At 36.1% G+C, this 19,566-nt stretch overlaps 1 protein-coding gene across 6 annotated transcripts in view; it reads right to left on the minus strand.

Moving 5' to 3' along the window:
- LOC121314718 (RNA-binding motif, single-stranded-interacting protein 3) overlaps nucleotides 1-19,566 on the minus strand; it is a 397,361-nt gene that overhangs the window by 46,503 nt on the left and 331,292 nt on the right. The gene's annotated exons all lie outside the window — the stretch shown is intronic.

Below are 19,566 nucleotides of genomic sequence, written 5' to 3' on the forward strand. Positions count from 1 at the left end.
AGATAAAAACAGCTGTTGATTTGTGCAACAAACTCATTAATCCATGAAAGCGCTGACAATATGCTAAGATGTCTGTAAGTTTAAAGTTACTGAATATCCCACTGTTTAGCATTGCTACATACCCAAACTCCCACAGCTTTCCCACATTGCTTTTTTGACTAATGAATACAATGTTTAAGTTGAACTATTAAAACCATGACCTTTATGATGTTGTATGGAAGTATGCTTTCATTAAAAGATTGAGTGTGTTTTGCTTCAACATCTGTTACACATCAGTGGGTATTGGGCCAGTTCCATACATCTGAATTCTATGAGCAGCGAAAGTCATGAAAGCGTGGTTAATTAAGGTTGCACTGTATCTATACAGTGTGCAAAATGTACGTGTTGTATCTGTGCTGGGGCTGACTGTCTGTTTTGAGAAAGCTGGTCAGTGGAATCCCAACAGCTTGGGCAAGTTACATTTTGTGATGCATGCTCCAGGTCTTTTGACAATTACCTGAATTCAATAAGTAGTAGTACGTACTGTATATTCTAGAAGTTGTTTGCATATTGAAAGTGTATGTATTGGAAGTGTACTGCATAGTATTCATTTTAGCTGAATACCACATTTCTAGATACACTTATATGAAGTGTGGTAGTTTCTGAATTGTATAATACTGGTAGGTTGCTTCCTGTATCTGAATCGTACCTACATTCCCCCGATAAATAGATACTGTTAAAAAAAAGGAGAATAAAATATTCAGACTTGATACAAATGAATAAACAGCAATGTGTTTTAAAACTTTAGCTTGGCAGTACAAATTATACTGTATAATGAAAAAGAATAACAAAAAACCTGACAACATGAAAAACCCACTAACGCGAAAGGCGGCCACAAGTCCTTACTGCTGATTTAATGACATCTTAATACAAATCGTTGTTTAATTAGAAAAGTTTCTCTATTACTGTGACAAAGTGCCCACCCCTGTGTATATTATCTGTTGTTGCGTGTAGTTTGTTAAATGTTGGTGTATAGTCATTGGCACACGGGATATAAACGGGTCTCTAACACGAGAGTTTAAAATGTATATTTGTATTTAGGCACGGGATTGTGCATCACTTCACATACATTTAAAGTAGTTAATATGTGAGCACGAGGTTGCACACAATTAATTCACTTGCTGGGATTCAAGTGAATAATGAATTAGTAATTGAATCCCAGCACAACAGTGTATATATAGATGCACGTTTTCACATGCTCGCGGTTGGGTGTTCGGTGAGTGGAGAATGGGAGAGAGTAGGAGAAGTTGAATTTCAAATGCTTGTTTATTTAACTCACCGTGATTGTTTGTCAATCTGCTCACCGTATTTTTTGTTTAGTATTAGTCCGTTTTTGTTTGTCTGTTTATTTTGGCTACCAGTGCCGTGTCCTGTTGTTTCTGTTTGTTCAACTGTTTTATTTTACAATAAACCGGCGCAAGCAAGCGCCACCATCATTTCATTTCATCCGTCCTGTGTTTGTGTGTTTCATTCCCTTTTCCTGGTTCTGACGCCGCCCACTTCGGCCGTCTCTGTGACAATCACCCAGTGTATTCAAATGATCGCATTTTTTATCCAATTGCAGTCTAAATGTTGTAAGTTACTACTGCAATGGAACATAGAACCACATTAAATAACATCTTATTGGAGTGTGCATGGCCTTTGACAGGAAAGTCTTGAAAGAGAAATCAATCGACCCACATGTATTTGTTTGTTTTCTTTCTTTCATAGCTGGGCTTGTTTAGAATAGATGTGGCTTTGAACTTTTTCTCTTTAAACAATGAACCAGTGTTAATCTTTTAACCAAGTTACTAATGCACCATCTCTTGTGTGCATTTTAATTATTGTACATAGGTATAATTGCATTACTTTACCTTTGCTGTATATATTGTCTGAGGAGAGAGAGAGAGAGAGAGAATTTCTTATATGCTCACTGGTGTATCCAAATGAATGGTGTGCTGTGGAAACCTATAAAGAGCATGTTGCAGGAGGGAGCTTGATCTGGAAACACCACAATGCTTGTAAAATAAATTCTTACTCCTGGCAAACATGCTATAGTGAATGTTGAGAAATGGCATGTGATGTGTGAATAAAAATATCAAAACTATCAGGACTGAAATATGTTGAAAAATATTGTTTTAATGATGTAGGTAAGGCATGGTTATCACTTGTTTTAAAATAAGCCGATTAAAAAAATATATGGCCAAGGTCCTGAAGCGAGAAGTTGCTATATATATATATATATATATATATATATATATATATATATATATATATATATATATATATATGTCCCCCATGATACTTTAAAAAAGAAATGAGGTAATATTCATATTTGGACTCCTATGCCTAATATAAACAGATTTCCTGCTGAAATGTTTCAGAATATATGGCCTCAGTGAGAAGTCGTGCAGACATTTGTTCAAAGCTCTAGGTTGTTCACTCATATGCCACATAAAGATTTACGTTTTAGAAATAGTTTTATTGATCATCCCATTTCTACACTGCTTTTAGCACTCTCGAGACAGTTGTACATAACGGATCTTTGCACTATCACCCCCCCGCTCATTTACAGGGGGGATACTGTAAATGAGCAGACAGATCCTGGAGAAGCAGAATGTGCCTGAATAAGTAAAGGCTTTCTCAGAGTGAAGACACTGCATGCATTAGGCGGGAGCCTTTGGCCAGCATTCTGCACAAGACTGCTTCATCAGGGTCAAAGAGCAAAGCAGTACTACGAGACGATGATGACATCTGTCTTCCAGACATCTTCAGGTTGGCTCTGTCTGGCTGCTGTGCCAGTTAAAGGGGCAAATTCTCTCATGTTATTTTTTTTTTGAGGGGGGGGGATCCTTTAAATGCAGAAATGCCCACTGTTGCACCAGTGCAATAATGCAGTGCTTTCTAGTTTTCTGCAGTGTGTTGGGTTCACCTCAAAGGATATGTTTGCACACTGTATTTGTTACATTGTGGGCAGGTGGACATATCTGCTACAGTACCATTTTATTTTGTTTCAGGATTGTAAATGCAGTATATATGTTCACCAAGGGGTTTTAAATTGGGCATTACTGGTTTGAATGCAGATTGAAAGAGCATTCATCCTCACAACATGTTGGTCTGAATGCAAGGGCATTTTGAAGATAATGCTATGATGAATTTTACTCTAAAGACAAGTGAACGTTGTACATTATGCTGGAGTGAATAACAGGCTGCCATACATAATGATATGAAATGGCCACTACGTATGGTAATAAGCAATGAACAATTTACCCAAGTACTCTAACTTACCCCTATTATCTAAAATAGAATTAAACAAACAGCTCAACTCTATAACAAACTACCAGCCAGACTTACCTCCTTACTGTACACTACAAGCTCATTTACATTACAATTAATACACACCTGAGAAAGAATAAACTGTGACCTTGTGATAGGGACAGAAAGACTCGATGTTGTAAATCTCCCTCCCAACGAGAAAGGGAGCTGTGTAAGGACGGTGGTATGCTGCCTCCTACAGGGACTGCCTTGATGGTAGGTGGAAACCGGAAGGTGACTATATTAGGAGTGGCACATAGTTGCAAGTACCCGGAACGACTCCATTGGAGAAACCATGGCGACGGGTTGTTTGGAGGGAGGAGTGCATGGGTACAAAAGGGAAGCAGCTACATCAGTATTTTGACTTGCACTGAAACGTAAACTGATGGCCTGAGCTGTGTTTTGTTATTTTTGTTAAGTGTTTGTTTTTGTCTTTTGCAGAGGAGGAGTGAGAGTGAGGGGCCGTGGCGGGGGAGCCAGTCCGCACCTCACCGAGCACTTCCCTCACTGCATAGCAACAGCGCGCACCATAGACCCGACTTTTGGAGAGCACAGTTTCGTCTATTGGGGACTTACAATTGTTTGTTTTAGTTTTAGCATGAAACGCTCGCCGTGTACCCCCCGATACCATTGCAGGTAGAGGGACGGCTCTTTCTGTTTTATTTAATAAAACACAGACTTTTTTTTGAAGAAACACTGTTTGGATTGCATTGTTTTCTGCACTACACCACTCACACCTGTCACAGACCTACACCAAAAATAAGGGGAACCACTTACCCCTGACCACTGCTTTCACATAGTGACTAAATAAAGCAGCTCTCAATTAGAAAATATCAGATCCACCTCTCACTGTGACCTTTCACTTCAAAATACCAATACCCACCCACTCCCCACCCCTCCCAGCTAACTTTTAATGGCATTTGACATGATTGGAAATCTACTTTAAATCCCATTCTCCATCACTATCCAAAGTTCATAAATACAGCTAACCCTCCCACTGCTTACATGCACTACATCTACTGGTATACACAGCTAGCCCTTCCACTGCACACTTACATGCATTACATCTACTGGTATATATAGCTAACCCTTCCAATGAAAGATTTCAAAAGGCCGATAATAAAAAGTGCAGCATGCTTTTTATTTAATTGTAGGTAATTTGTATGGGAGTCCAGCTTTAAGACAGATGTCCAGAATTTTTACTGATGATCATCAATGGACTTAAACTGCAAGCAGCATTTATGGTAATATTCACATGTTTGTTTAATCTGCAGAAGCTGCTGATAAAATTATAGTTAAGTAAAGCACAATTAATTTGCAAATGTACAATGGTAAACATTTACAATATATTACTTAAATGTATTCTGCTATTACTGAAATATGTATTTGATGTCACCTATTAAACTGTCTGTAAGGAAGTTGGTCTTGTACTGTACAGTTCCTGTCAAGTAATTAGCCTACTGCAAGATGTTCCTGGCCAGAACAATGTCAAGGTTTTTCAGCTTTTCAGAAAGACTTCACATGTAGTAACTATTTATTTAATTACCCCTGACGCAGTAGGCGATGAAACAATTATGTTTCTGCACGATACATTTTAAAAACATTAAATCTGTAGCAACTTCAACTTAACTTAGGTGGATCCCTTGAACCAAACCACCATTTGTTTCAAAAAGTCCTCTCTCAGTATTAGAGGATATTGCAAGGAGTAGTGAAACAGGTTACAAAGAACATGCATTTAATTCTGAGGGTTTTGAGCTAGACACAATATCATTGAATTCACTGAATGTGTCATGTAACAAGTGATTCGGATTGCAAGGGAAATAGGCAATTACTCTTTGCAGAAGAATTATAGGACTGTTGATGGCTTGTCAGCTCCTATGCATTGCCATCTACACCGTAGAGGCAGCAATTTTATTATTCTGATGTCTAAATTCAGTCCTAATACCCCTTATTAAGTGATGGGGAGACAGCAGAGGCTGAAATTTGATTAGCTGCATATAGATTTAACTTGACTGAGCATCTACCCTGTGAAATTTCATGAATATGTAACTCATACTATACAATTCATGAGCAAAGCTTTCTATGCCTTCTGCACACAATTGCAGACAGCATGCTCCTTCTCCCTTCTTGAAGATGGAACTAATTAACATTACTGCAGGTAATGTGGTTTTCCAACTGACTTGATGCACTCCAAAGCTACAAATAATTGCTTCTAATTTAGACCTGAACTCTCCACACTTTTTTTTTTGATGGCACAATTAGCAGTTGAGACTAACCAGACCTGTCCCTCTGTTTTGAGATCCACTGTTTTGACACTGTTGTCTCAGGCTGTACTAGCTTTATGTTCCAAACCCAATTAGAAGACAAAAAACCATCAAGAAACGTTATTATGACCATCTTCAACAAGTAAATGAAATGAAACTACAAACATTTAGTCTCTCACTGTATTTTATGTTGAAATGATTTTTGGTTCATTTTTTTTACATCTCTGGTTCTCCACCCCCAAATGATAGTGTACACACCTTTAAATGGTCCCATATATACAAATCTATATGTAGTTGCAGAAAAAAAAAGTATTGACACCCTACAACATAATATAATTCAACAAAACATGTTAATATAAGCATTTAGTGAACATTAACCACTAATTAATATGACAAAGACCAAAATACACAATTTCTGGTAGTTTAACAAACAATATTTATAAGAAAACAAAAGTACTTAAGCAATTTCAAAGATCTGTTCATGACAAAAATATTGGCAGCTTTACATTCAAAGTCTGTAAATTATAAATTCAATAGCCAGAAAAAGAGATAATTAGTTCCAACATCTGTTGAAGAAGAATGTTTTGGCAACAGAGCAGATGATGGTCAAGACAAAGGAGTTGGATTTCCGTTTGAGAAAAACGCTCGTAGCAAACTACAACAAAGGGAATGGCAACATAACAGTATCAAAGAAATACAGAATACCAAAATACACAATCAGAGCAAATTCAACTGAAACGCATGAAAGAAGTGCGATGTCAAAATAAAATTACAGGTACAGCAGGTAGGAGAATCGTCCGAGCAGCTAAAAATGTTTTCAAGATTAGCAGCCAAGGATTAAATAAAGGATTTAAAAGCATCAGGAATAGTAGTACACGAAAGAACTGTATAAAATCACTTGAAGAGCTGTATGCACGTAAACCTTGCTGCAAACCACTTTTAAAAGTAAATTCATAATTCAAACCCTCTAGAATTTGTCAAGAAATACAAACAGCAATCTGAAGCAGTCAACAAAATTATGTGGTCCAATGAGACTAAAATATAACTTTACCCCAAAAATGGGCAACAGTATATTTGGAGGAAAAAAGGGAAAGCCTTGTACCTACAGTTAAACATGGATGTGGTTCGATCATGGTATGGGCATGTTTTAGCAGTTGAGGGACTTGAGGCATTCATATGATTGAAGCGCGAATTAATGCAGCTATGTATCAAAACATTCTGGAGGATTGATTTGGAACAGTGATTAAACACACTGTGAACAATACCATTCAAGGTCCTTTACAAGATTAATCAACTCATATTGACCAATCAGGCTATGGCAATCTCCGATCCATCTTCTAATGTACATTAGAATGCATTTCTCATTATGCTACTTAAGCAATTCTCACAATAAGCTATTAGAACCTCGCCAATTAAAATCTTATAGAAGAAACTCAAGGTTGGTCTGCTTTACTTGAATGTTCTAGGATTGTTGTTTTTTATTTTTTATTTGATAATTAATTATTTAAACATGAAGTTGAAAATGTTTGCATTTCCTGCTCATTCATGTTTATTTAACGCACCTCGGAAGAATATGTCCTATGTTAAGACACAACACAGAGGACCTTCCTGAGGGAACACATCAGAGTTCTAGCTGTATTATTGGAAAAGTACCATAGACAAACCTTCACATATGAACAAAGAAAATTTGCACTGCTAGATTGTGAAGGTAGCCCTGGTATGTTGGTAACTAATGGCAGATGATCCTTTACTAAAAACATTTTTCCACTTAGGTGAAAATGTTGAATCTTACTTGAAACATATATGCTTATCACTTTATATATAGTTATATATCACTATATATGATATATAGAACAACGTATATATATATATATTCATATATATATATATATATATTATGTGATGCTATTTTCTGTTTTCTTTTTGAACAATGTTTATGTATCTGTACATAAAACTCTGGTATTATGATTATGTGATTACTGTTTATTTGTCATAAAGTTTCAAATGTCTGGAAATAATCATGGTGTGCCTCTACAGTGGTTGTAATTGGTATTTCTTTACCTTTAAAAAATATGATATCTGGTACCACAGATGTCATACTATGTTTGCAAACTTAGCTATTAGGTTGCATTTCCTTGGTCAAATGCAGAGTAAAGTTGTCTCCATGCCTTCTTTCATGTAGTAAAACATCTGTTTCTTTCAAAACTGCACATACAGTATGAGTAATGAAAGTGCACAGCAGGTCATGTTTGTGGATTATTTTCTTAGATACAACACTTAATATAATTAGGCTAGGAAAAATGGGGACACAAAAATGACACCTGGTTATGCTGTAGACAGTATGGGTTTCTGAGTCTGGCCTACAAGCACAGTGTGCTGTAGCAGGTTTTAAAATACAGTTGCAAAGGCCCGACTTAGAACATTACTGGATTAAAACATTGATAGATTTACAAACTGGCACAACTGCAAGCCCCCAGATAAGTCTAACAGAGTCGTAACATCTCACCTTAACATTTATCCAATTTGTTACATTCAGTAAACACGCAGCTCGTTCACAGTAATATTGGTGCTCGGCGGTGTCAGCCTTAACCTTTCAGATTCCCTTTGCAGAAAACTCGTTAGGCTTATGCAAATGAGCCCGTCTCATGCCTCCTACAGCCGGTTATTAATTAACCCCTTCAAAAAATGGAAATCCTTAAAATCGCAGATAGATGTGTGAAATCTGACTCTCCCAATGGCGTAAAATGTGGCAAGCTACAGCTGCTGTGTTTTGGTCATGCTGCAGTATTTTTTGGTACTCCCCTTTTCTGTTGCTAACAAAACCCCAAACCATTTAAAATAAGTCCTAGTACCTGTTTCAGAAATGCTTTTCTTCAAAAAAAGACTTTCTTTTTCAAAGCATATATAATATTTCACTCTGACATCATGTTGTTTGTACACACACACACACACACACACAAACACACACACACACACACACATACACACACACACATATATATATATATATATATATATATATATATATATATATATTATATATATATATATATATATAATATATAAAAATGTACAATACAAAAAATACCAATGTCACTGCAGCACTTTAGAGAATGGGTAAGGGCAATAATTCATCTGATTCACACATGTGTTGTCATAATAGCCAGAAGCTTGGGGAAATTACATTAAATATTTATAACATAATTATCTGGCTAAATAATGACATGGTTAAGAAAAAAAAAGAAATTAAAAAACAAAGCAAAAAAGCAACATTTTACATGCAGTGTGTAAGGCTGGGGCAATGCCTAATTTTTTACTATCCATCTCCAAAAAAGCAGATGCATTGATTTATCAACGTTATGAAAGGGTAAAAAAAACAAAAAAAAAACATGCAGTAATACACGTGGAGCTGCCGCATATTTAGGACTGCAACCCCGTTCACATTTGCGGTTTAAAATGCCTTTGCGCATTCACATATGTGACTGAAAAGCAGGCCTAAATTTTGGTGAACCGTTTGTTTTTTTATGGAACAATAGCCTGCACTCAGAATGGAAGAGCTACTGGAATATACAGTAATCCTTGATTTGTAGCAGATGTTTCTTATTAATAATATGTTTTCAATGCAACACAGTAGCAATTGTATGGTATATATTTAAAAAAACAAAAAAACATATTGACTATTTTGACTTAATGTTATGGTGTGTAACGGGATGACAGTCCGAGCTTAACCCCACCCACAATCACATTATTCTCAGTTACACAGAGGTAATTAGAATGCAGGAAACAGCAACTTGCTGGTGTTTACAGGTATAAATATTTATTTTTGTAACGGACATTTCTAAGATTGCAAATGACTATCAGGTTGCATGTACAATGACTGACATTATAGTAATACTGCTCCCTCCTAAGGAAAGACACAACATTAAATACATTATTTAATGTTAAACCTATTAAATATGGTTCGGGGGGTGGAGGCTGGGCTCCACCCTATCCTTTCATCTCCTATCATCAATCAAATCTACTTCCTATTTAAACCATTAGTCACACCCTATACTTCCATCTTGTGTTTTTTCGTTTTGGTTGTGAATCTAAGTGGATAGCAAAACCCCCAGCAATCTCTTTCAGAGTAAAGATAAAAGAAAAATCAAGCATGGAGTACTTTGAACCAATGGAAGGACTGGCAAGGACTTGTTTACAGTACAAAGGAATGCCTATACATCGTGTTATTTAAACTCAAAACAAGAATTTTCCTTCTCTGGACTTGCTCTTTCTTCAAAACATCTCATCGCTCTCAACAACTCCGAAGTTCTTCAACGAAAAGGCAATGATGTAATCTTCAAAGCTGTCCTGGAGAAGATGGGCTCCCTCTGGAACGACGAAAGCGTTTGCCTACAGCCTTCACAGAGATACTGCACTGCAGCACAGCTAACTTCTACAGGAGAGGACGACCGTATTAAGATGACTTTGTTTTAAACATCACACCAATATCGCACCAACTTATATTGTGTGTTTACAATTAACTGAACTGAAGCCATGCTATTAAAATAGTCAAAATACAATATGTGCATCTACATGCTGAACATTGTGCATGCATACTTAGCCATTTGGAAGCTAGCGCATGTATATGTAATGCGTGTTGAACCAAACAATGCATGATGAACTATTAAGACTGCTTCACTAATGCAGACCTGTATGACCAGAGAGCACATCAAGGATTCACTAGGAACATTAAACAATGCGAGGACACAGTTGTGACATAAATCCTAGCTATACAATGTAAATATGCACGACAAAGAAAGACATTTGTAAAAGTATGTTTTTAGCCTTGACTTGAAAACTGTAACAGTCCCAGCTTCCCTGACAAATAAAGGCAGAGCATTCCATAATTTAGGGGCTCTACAAGAAAAAGCCCTACTTCCCGTATTGCCTTTGTTGCTAGTAGCAATAACCAGCAGCCCTACATCCTGTAATCTCAGAATGTGGATTGGAAGATACAGGGTTATTAACCTGCAAATAACCAGGTGCTAATCCATTTAGGGCCTTGTAAATTAATAGCAAAATGTTAATCAATTCTATACTGCACAAGGAGCCAGTGTAAAGAGGCCAAAACAGGGTAATATGTTCACTTTTCATGGTTTTAGTCCCTATTCTAGCAGTGGTATTCTGAACAAGCTGCAAGTTAGATATAAGAGCATTACAATAATCAATACTAGATGAAACAAAGGCATCCATTAATCTGTCGGCATCTAATATGGAAATAATTGGTCTAAGTCTGGCTATATTTCTCAAACAGTAAAAAGATACTTTAGTAAATTCCCTAATATGAGTCTCAAATCAAGATCAAAGGTGACTCCCAAACTCTTAATTTTTAGTTAAAATTTTAACGAGAGACTGAAAGGGTCGAGCTCATGTAATCCCACAGATCCTTTTAGTTTGTTTTGTGATCCCACTAGCATAACTCTGTTTTATCTGAATTCAACATTAGAAAATGATGTGACATCCAATACTTGATGTGTGTAAGGCAGGTAGCTAATAATATCCAGGCAGAAGAAATTCCTGTCTTTAGGGACAAATATATGTTTCTTCTTCTTCATTGAGGGAAGCGCCCTAATCTAAATACAGCAATACACCATCATACAATATCAAATACACTTTGCTCAACAACATGCACGATACATAATAAAGCACTGCTCTATTAGCTCTGTAGCTATGCATATCGCTGCGTGCAAAATAAACAATGGTGGCTGAATATGCCAAGTCGCCAACACCATTATTGTTCATTATTGAGATCCACAATCCTGCAGATTTTATATTTATCGCTTAGTTACTAAATAACAGGAAGAAAGGGTAATTGGGACAAGTTAAGCATAATTATGAATGCACTGCAGATCATATATTATGTGAAACAACATGACCGTTAACCCACTAGATTTTTTTATTTCATATTTTAATAATTAAAGTTATATGATGTGGAAATAATTACCATTCAATACTGATCCACTGTCGTCTTGGGTAGCAGAGAATTCAGCTTTCTATTTACCTTTTGTGCACATCAGAATAGGAGAGTGTCTGCTAAGCTATGCAAACACATTGGTCATGTGATACAAAAGGCTGGCTCTAGTCTGCTTTGCGTTCATACATATGTAAAGATCTTGGATTGCAGGCCTTAGACCACACCGAAACAGCGGCCTAAATCTGGGCCGGCCCTGGGCTGCCTTTTCTTTTTTGGCGCAATCACATATGAGAAAAGGTGGCCCTGAGGCAGCCCTGGGAAAGTGTGAACTGGGTCGCTCTTCTTCATTTTTACTCTGGTGTAGTTCAGATGAATAAATACAGATTTTGTTTGAAGCGTTGCAGGGATCCACCTCATTAAAGGGTCACGCAGATTAGTTGTGTTACCGGAGAATCCCAAACATTACTTTCTTTACTTTCTTGCAGTCTTGCTTTAGAGAATAATTACCAAACATCGGAAGGCATTGCATTTGTAGCTTGGTCGATACAGTATTTGCACAACGCTCTTAACTTGCTCTGTTACTTTGAAGACTCCTGCACAGATGCAATCCCATCAGTAAACATCAGGGGCAGGGCAGGGGGATAAGGTGAGCTCAATCGCATACAGATTCAGTGAGTCAGACCTGAGGGGAGCAGAGAAGCTCTGCGATTAACGCCAAAAATAATTGCCGATTACAAATGTATTAAAAAATTAAAAAAAACTTTCCTTTGTTTAAACCCTTTACACAAAAACGATGCACTTGACTATCGATAGTGGTCAAATGATAGAATGCATAGATAAATCGATGCATTGCCTCAGCCATTACAAATGTGTGCCTGCAACATCTAATAGCAATGAAAGGCTCTTTCTATGAGTTTCCAACAGGATGCTAGTCTTACTTTAAGAGACAGTGAGGAATGGAATGTTCTTTTGCACAATGTATATTTTGTACATCATTCATTTATAGTTATTTAAAACATATGTCAGTTAGGACATATTGTGAGGTCAGAACATGGGGTCCTAATACACAGCTTCTACTGTAAATATGTATTCTTTCTTTTGCTGTTATGATGTTTCGTTGATTAATTTCAAAAGCTATGTTCTGAAATACCCTTTTCTGGATATCGCTTCTATGGCAATGTATCTTTAACACTAGAATTGCCACAGTAGTCATTTTGACGGTTTTCACTTTAAAAATTTAAAATCACTCTACATGTGTTAAAAGATCCGCGGTTGCCTCTTCTTGACTTTTCCTAAATACATACATTAAATACCCTAACGGCTTTTGAAAGTCAGAATTGCAAAAATAAAAATAAAAAAAAGTTATAAGCACTTCTACCTGGAACCGCCAAAAGTAGTCATTTTGACGGCTTGTTACAATACATGCATTTATTGTCAATATAACCTACAATATGCTATTTTTTTATGTGTACAAGCCAGTTTGTTATCTCTACCTCCGCTGAGTTTACAGCAGTATGTATTTGAATAAAATATTGCTCTTGAAGTCTAAATATGAGTTATCCAAATCTCTATTTTAAACCTACCAGCCGTCTGGCTGTCTGTGGGTATATATAGTCTGCTTATAATATTACTATTACAAGAATTTTTCAAGAAATCTTGATATTTTTGTGTTTTGATATGAGAGCAACTACAGATATTTTTGCCTTGCCTTGGAATGAACTAATTGAAAAAAAAGCATGACCTGTTTCAAGCAAAACATAAAACAATACATGGACAAGCAGCTGTTTCCGACAAAAGCACGGTGTCGCTGGACACAATGCATGTCAAACAAACCTGTCAAATCTCGGTTCAAGTTTTGGCTGACGGCGGACCGTACCCCAACCTGTGCAAAGATGAAACTTGCCCAGCTGGTCAGAGACAATGTGGTACACGGGCTGATATAACCCTGCTTAGGAAAAGGGATGAATGTTACCAATGACAATTTTTTTTATTCATTAAATTAGGAATATTAATCGTTGTGTGTGTGGGTGGGGTGGGGTGGGGTGGGGGTGGGGGGCGGGGGGGGGGGGGAGGGGGACGGACAGCCTGGTTGGAACAATAAACAAAGCGAGAAGAGAGTTTCCATCAACTACACAAAACTTAGTACTCCGTGAAAGCAATCACTGGTGTCGAGTTGCTTTATTTAACAACGTACTGGACATGGCAGCCATATATTCCTTTGTTTTGTACAATGAATGCACAGGGGAAAATATCATCTTATGATGCTAGCCACGGAGCTTTAGCAGAAACATTTCGGTCAGAAAGCTGTAAAGCGGCAGGGAAACGCAACTCAACCTGGATACAGTGTGCATCAAGTGGCACAAGCAACAGAAAACAATACCAGATAACTAAATGCAATAAAAATAAAACGTCTCATATCTGTACCCAGTGTGAAAGAGCAATGTGTGGTACATGTACACGACAAGTTGAAAAGCGTTACATCTGTGTGGATTGTGCTAATATGGGGGCTACTTTGAAGTATGTTTCCCTGAATGCGCATTCCCGTTATACAATGTGAACGGAGTTATTTTCTTTTTTATAAATAATGACTTCAATTTTACAATTGTGTATGTACATATAGCAGTTTACACCTATTTTCACAATACCTTCTTTTGAAATGTTTTTTACTATAGTTTTTCATTTCTTACGTCATGCATTATGCGCTAATTTGGAAAAAAATAACATGTTATTTCTGCAAATAATTACTTCGGTTTTACAATTTTGTATGTACATATAGCAGTTTATACCTGTTTACACAATATCTTCTTTTGAAATGTTTATTTTATTATAGTTTTTCATTTTTACGTCATGCATTATATGTGCTACTTTTAAAAATAAAGCCTTTTATGTTTATTTTTTCATTTAAATGGTGTTTCTGCTATGCAAAAGTTAGCTATGATGTTCATAAATAAAACTTTTGAGTTCTTCTCATAGTTTGCGTTTCATTTTGATATCAAAGCTGTTTAAAATATACCCATCAAAATGGTGGTGGCTCTAGGTAGTAGCTTATTTCTATGGTATGATAGATGGGAACTGGCATATTCATATGTTCACACTAAGAATACAAAATGAAAACAGAAGCAAATGTGAACTAAAACTTCTCTGTATGTGACTGTTGTAACCATAAATGTTTCTGTTTGTGAAGAAGCACTTTAAAGATGGATTATTCCTTGACATCAGACAAGGTAATCAACATGGGACAAATGCTGTAGCAGCCTTAAAAGATGCCCCTAAACAAATGCAGACATGTTACAGGGCCAGTCTATTTAGCCTTCTGTATTTTTTCTTTTGTGCTGTAATAGTCTTTGGTACATTAATCTCAATAGAGTGACACAAGATAAGATAAAAAAGAAATAAGAAGAAAGTTCAGTCTGATAGTAAAGACAAGGGCATGGTGACAGACCTGCTTGTAAATCACCACAGCGGCATGAAGATTTAAAACTAGATTTAGTTGCTGTTGTTGCTGAGAGCTTGAAAATCACAGTTCAAGAAAAAAAAAAAAGATATAAATTAATTATGTTCCAGTGCAGGTGTTATATATATATATATATATATATATATATCCTCAGTGTATTTAGATGAGAAGAAACAAGCTGATTAATAAAAAAAGAGTGAGAAATTACTGAAATACAGCCTGCCATCACAAACATATTGGGAAATTTATAATTTTATGTATAAATAACACTTAATTGTATGTATTTGAAATTGCTACAGTTAACGTCACATACTGGTGAAATGTCAGTAAAGCTTAATTGCATGTATAAATAACACTTAATTGTATGGGTTTGAAATCACTACAATTAATCCTGCATAGGGACTGAATAGTTGTGGCTGCTAAAGTGGATACTTATTCAAGAGACTTTTTTTGGAGCTAAGAGCACATAACCACTTAATTCAGGTGACTGATAAAGAGCAAGCTGGTACGGGGTTTACAAAATACAGAACTGTTTTCACTATGTGTTTTAACAGCTCCATGAAAGATCCAAATTAAAGGAAAATTGAAATGACACCTGGGGAAACATTCCCCCTAAAGACATGTAAAGGATACTTCTGTGTTAAGTCAGTTCCATATACCATATACATGGTACACTACAGGCTTATACTGTATATGTACTGTAAAGCACTATAATAAAAATAGTTCACCACGCCAAAACATTATAAAAGCAAGGGAAAAGCAACATAAACTGTTATATTACTGTGGACAAGAATGTAATAACAGGATACAACACATCTGACAATCCGAAGACAAAGAGGTCTTCTTTCATAACCAGTATTTCCATAATAGTTATTAAATGATGATTATATTCATCAAAATTGGCATCTTGGTTAACCACAGACATGGAATGACAGCCCTTTTTTTTTTATCGGATTAGGTCTTTGGGTTCTCTTACTCAGAACACCCCTTAGCATTCAATACATTTTCGCAAAGTAATTACAGTCACCAAAATTAAAAACCACGAAAAAAATTAAATAAAAAAGCCTGCGTTTCTTTCTGAAAGTGAGCGTGTTTGAAGAAAGGTGTAAATCTCAAAACACTTTTGTACAGACATTCAAACAAGAACCCCATGTGAAAGCAAATACATTTGAAAAAATGTTTTTTTCTAATAATTCAGTGAAATGTTATCTGTTTCAACATATGGGGGCTGAATGTTTGCCAGATATTTTGTACTAATAGACTATGAAATATCTGGCAATTTGTCAGTTGTGTCCTTTGTAGACTTGCATGGTTGCCATTTTATATTCTTCCATTCCAGGAATTATATATTTCCTTCAGATTAAATCATGGGAATAATGTTATACTGCTGTTGCTATGTTGTTGATTGGCTCTTTATGATGCTTCTGTACCATATCGTTTTATTGCAGGATTACAGGATTTGGAACATCAATGAATGTGAAAGGCAAAGAGATTCCACTTGTCATACAATTACTGAATATCACAGAAACTGTATTCCTGGCTATGGCTATTTATGAACCACATACAGTATCAAAGTCTTCAAGAATCACACAATCTAAACATTGAGGTATCAAAGCCCATGGTTTAATCCTCTATGATTTATTAATCCTCATGTATCAAAACCCATGTCGGCCAGGTTGTGACATGCCTACTATAATGATACTGCACTCCCACCCTATGGTTGATACTTACTTGAGCACTTATATCACCATTAATCCTTGGAAGGAATGACCCTAAAGCTTAATTCCAGGTTTTCAGTTTACAATGGAGCCATTATCAACACAGACGCCTTAGTGATGTTATTAGTGCTATATTGTTATTACAATTTCTTGAGTAGGGTCGGTTTAATCATAATAATCACAATCATAAGCACAATTGATTACAGTATCAATTATTATCATTATCATTAATTAATCGCTTTCACACTGCAAATTACAATTATTTAATTGCACTTCTGCCAAGTTAAACAGATGAAACAGCCTTTTGGTCCATTCTACTCTTGTCATCAAAAATCAATAATAAGCTAGTTCAGAGATTTGAACTGTGATATCAGTGCCCATTTGTTTTCGAGACCGGATCCATTACTATAGCTCTAGCTATCTATACACCAGCAACACTTAAAGCTTTCCAATATGTGTAAAAGGGAGCCTGTGTTTGAATCAAAACATTGGCGGGACACACACACACACACACACACACACACACACACACACACACACACACTGAAGCAAGTTGACCAAAAGCATTTTGAAGACTTCAGTATACAGCAGTTATCAGAAGCAGAACTACTATTGTAGAGACTAGCTAATCTCCTACATATATAGGAGACATGAAGTCATTAACCAACTAGTTGATTTCTTAGGGGATACAATCACTAAGCTTGCTTTGTAAAGTGATCACACCCCTACATATGGCATACTATTCACAGTCACGTAAAATAACCTTTTAAGGCATGACTGGTGAAATCATGCCTTCTTTAATTATTGAACTTAGTTTTAGTAAATGATTGAAGTGTATATGAGATGGTCTTTGCAATTCCACTGGTAATGGAAAAAACTGAGCAAAATGACTTCAAGCTAAGTTTCAGCTTTGAAATGTACATGTAATGAAGAGTGATGAGATATTGCCAACAAATATTATAAAAAATAAATGAGACAGGTATTTGGCTTTTGCAAAACTTCTGGGAAATCTTCTATATTTGGCTTCACAGGATTAATGGGTACTGATTCCTATTGGCCAAGCAGACTATTACTGCTGCACAAAGGTAGCATTTAAGAGATGGTAGTAAAGCTAAAAATGTAAAAATAAAAAAGATGAAGGTAGAACTGGCCCACCCAAAATATCTACATCTATTTGTTAACAGTGCATGGAAAGCCTCCCTATAAAACAAATAGTATACTTATTATACTGGGCTATTAATGTGGTAATAAGTTCTATATAATGTTAGTATCACATAATAAATCTTTTTCACTGATATAGTTACACCTGTGGGCATTTATAAAGCCAAACCAATATATGTTACCATTCCAACAAGAATTGCCAACACAACCCTTTCAAAATTCTATAGTACCACTATTTTCAGTTTTACTGTATTGATGTTTTAATTTCTGTTCAAAGATCAATAAAGTATATTTTTTATTTTTACATATTAATGTTAAAATCAATTACGGAAACTACAGGTAAAGTAGTAATGCAAAAATATGTAACCTTTTGCTGTTTTTATTTTCTCCATTAGGTGGAGCTGTGCTATGTTTTCATCCAGTGTGGCTGCACACTGTTGGGAGTGTTTTCTGCAGGATGAGCTCCAAGGTTCAAAGCAATGTGCCAGATGTTTCCTGGCCGTCATGCTAGTTAAGTGCACATGATAATGGCATCACGTAATATAGTTGACCAGCATTGCCCCAGAGTTAACAGGAATATTCTGAGATAAAATACAACTGTTCTGCCAATTTACTGTATAGAATAACACTATGCCTATTGAGGTAGCTGAGAGATGGAGTTCTTAAGGACTATCTCCCAGCATGGGGTCAGGCTACAAACCTACTTTACAAACAGTGGAGAATATCTGACTATTTAATAAATCATAAAAGGCTTTAAAAGAAAAGAGTCTATAAAGTTTTATTTTCATAACAAATGGTACTAATCTTCATAGCATATTAACTTAAAGATATATTTTTTAAAAAGTAGCACAGTAGCACAAATGAGTTGCAGAGGCAGACAAAAACTTATATTAAAAAAAAAAAAAGTATATATGTATTGCGATTGATGATTACTGGGATAATCTTACATCGATTTCAAAACTGCTGACTTGACGACACAGTCCTTAGGAGATGAACCCGATCATGCTGTGATTGCTCACCTTAGTACTACCATGTGGTGCAAGTTCCCTTGGGAGTAGTTCAGCGTGCTTTGTGTATCGGAACTTGAGTTACACATGTAAAAATAGTTGTCTGTTCTACAACGAGTTCGCTTTCCACACTAACAACAAGCGCTGGACGAAAGCTCTTCATTGCGGTTTTCATAGGTCATAGAAAAAAAGCAACAGAAACACAGATGATTGACAAAATGAAAATCTATGAAACTGATATCAATGAAAGTGAAAATAAAAAACAGAAATTGATAATAACATTCATAGCCAAACTGAAACTCAAATGTATCACCCTAAATCAAAGTGTATCGATATTACTAAACAAACACACCATGGCCTGTCTGGCCTTGGAATAACAAACTGTGTGTGACAAGTAACGATTCATTACTCCAGCTAGAAATGACTTACCAGATCCATTTATATCTACCATTTCCAAACCTTCACCTTAAAACAAGCCAAGTGACAAATGTTGATTCTGAAAGTTATGGCAGGCAGTTGTGGGTAAAAGGATTTATGTTTGTGTGTGTGTGTGTGCACTTTGTTGTGGTTGAACATAGTGCCAGTCTCTAAAACCATGTTCCTCAAATGAGACCAGGATTTTGTAACTGTATCCCAGAAACTACACAATGAATAGTTCTCCCACTTAGCCTCCCTT

This window comes from Polyodon spathula, chromosome 4, assembly GCF_017654505.1.
Source record: "Polyodon spathula isolate WHYD16114869_AA chromosome 4, ASM1765450v1, whole genome shotgun sequence".
In the NCBI taxonomy this organism is placed as follows: Eukaryota; Metazoa; Chordata; class Actinopteri; order Acipenseriformes; family Polyodontidae; genus Polyodon; species Polyodon spathula.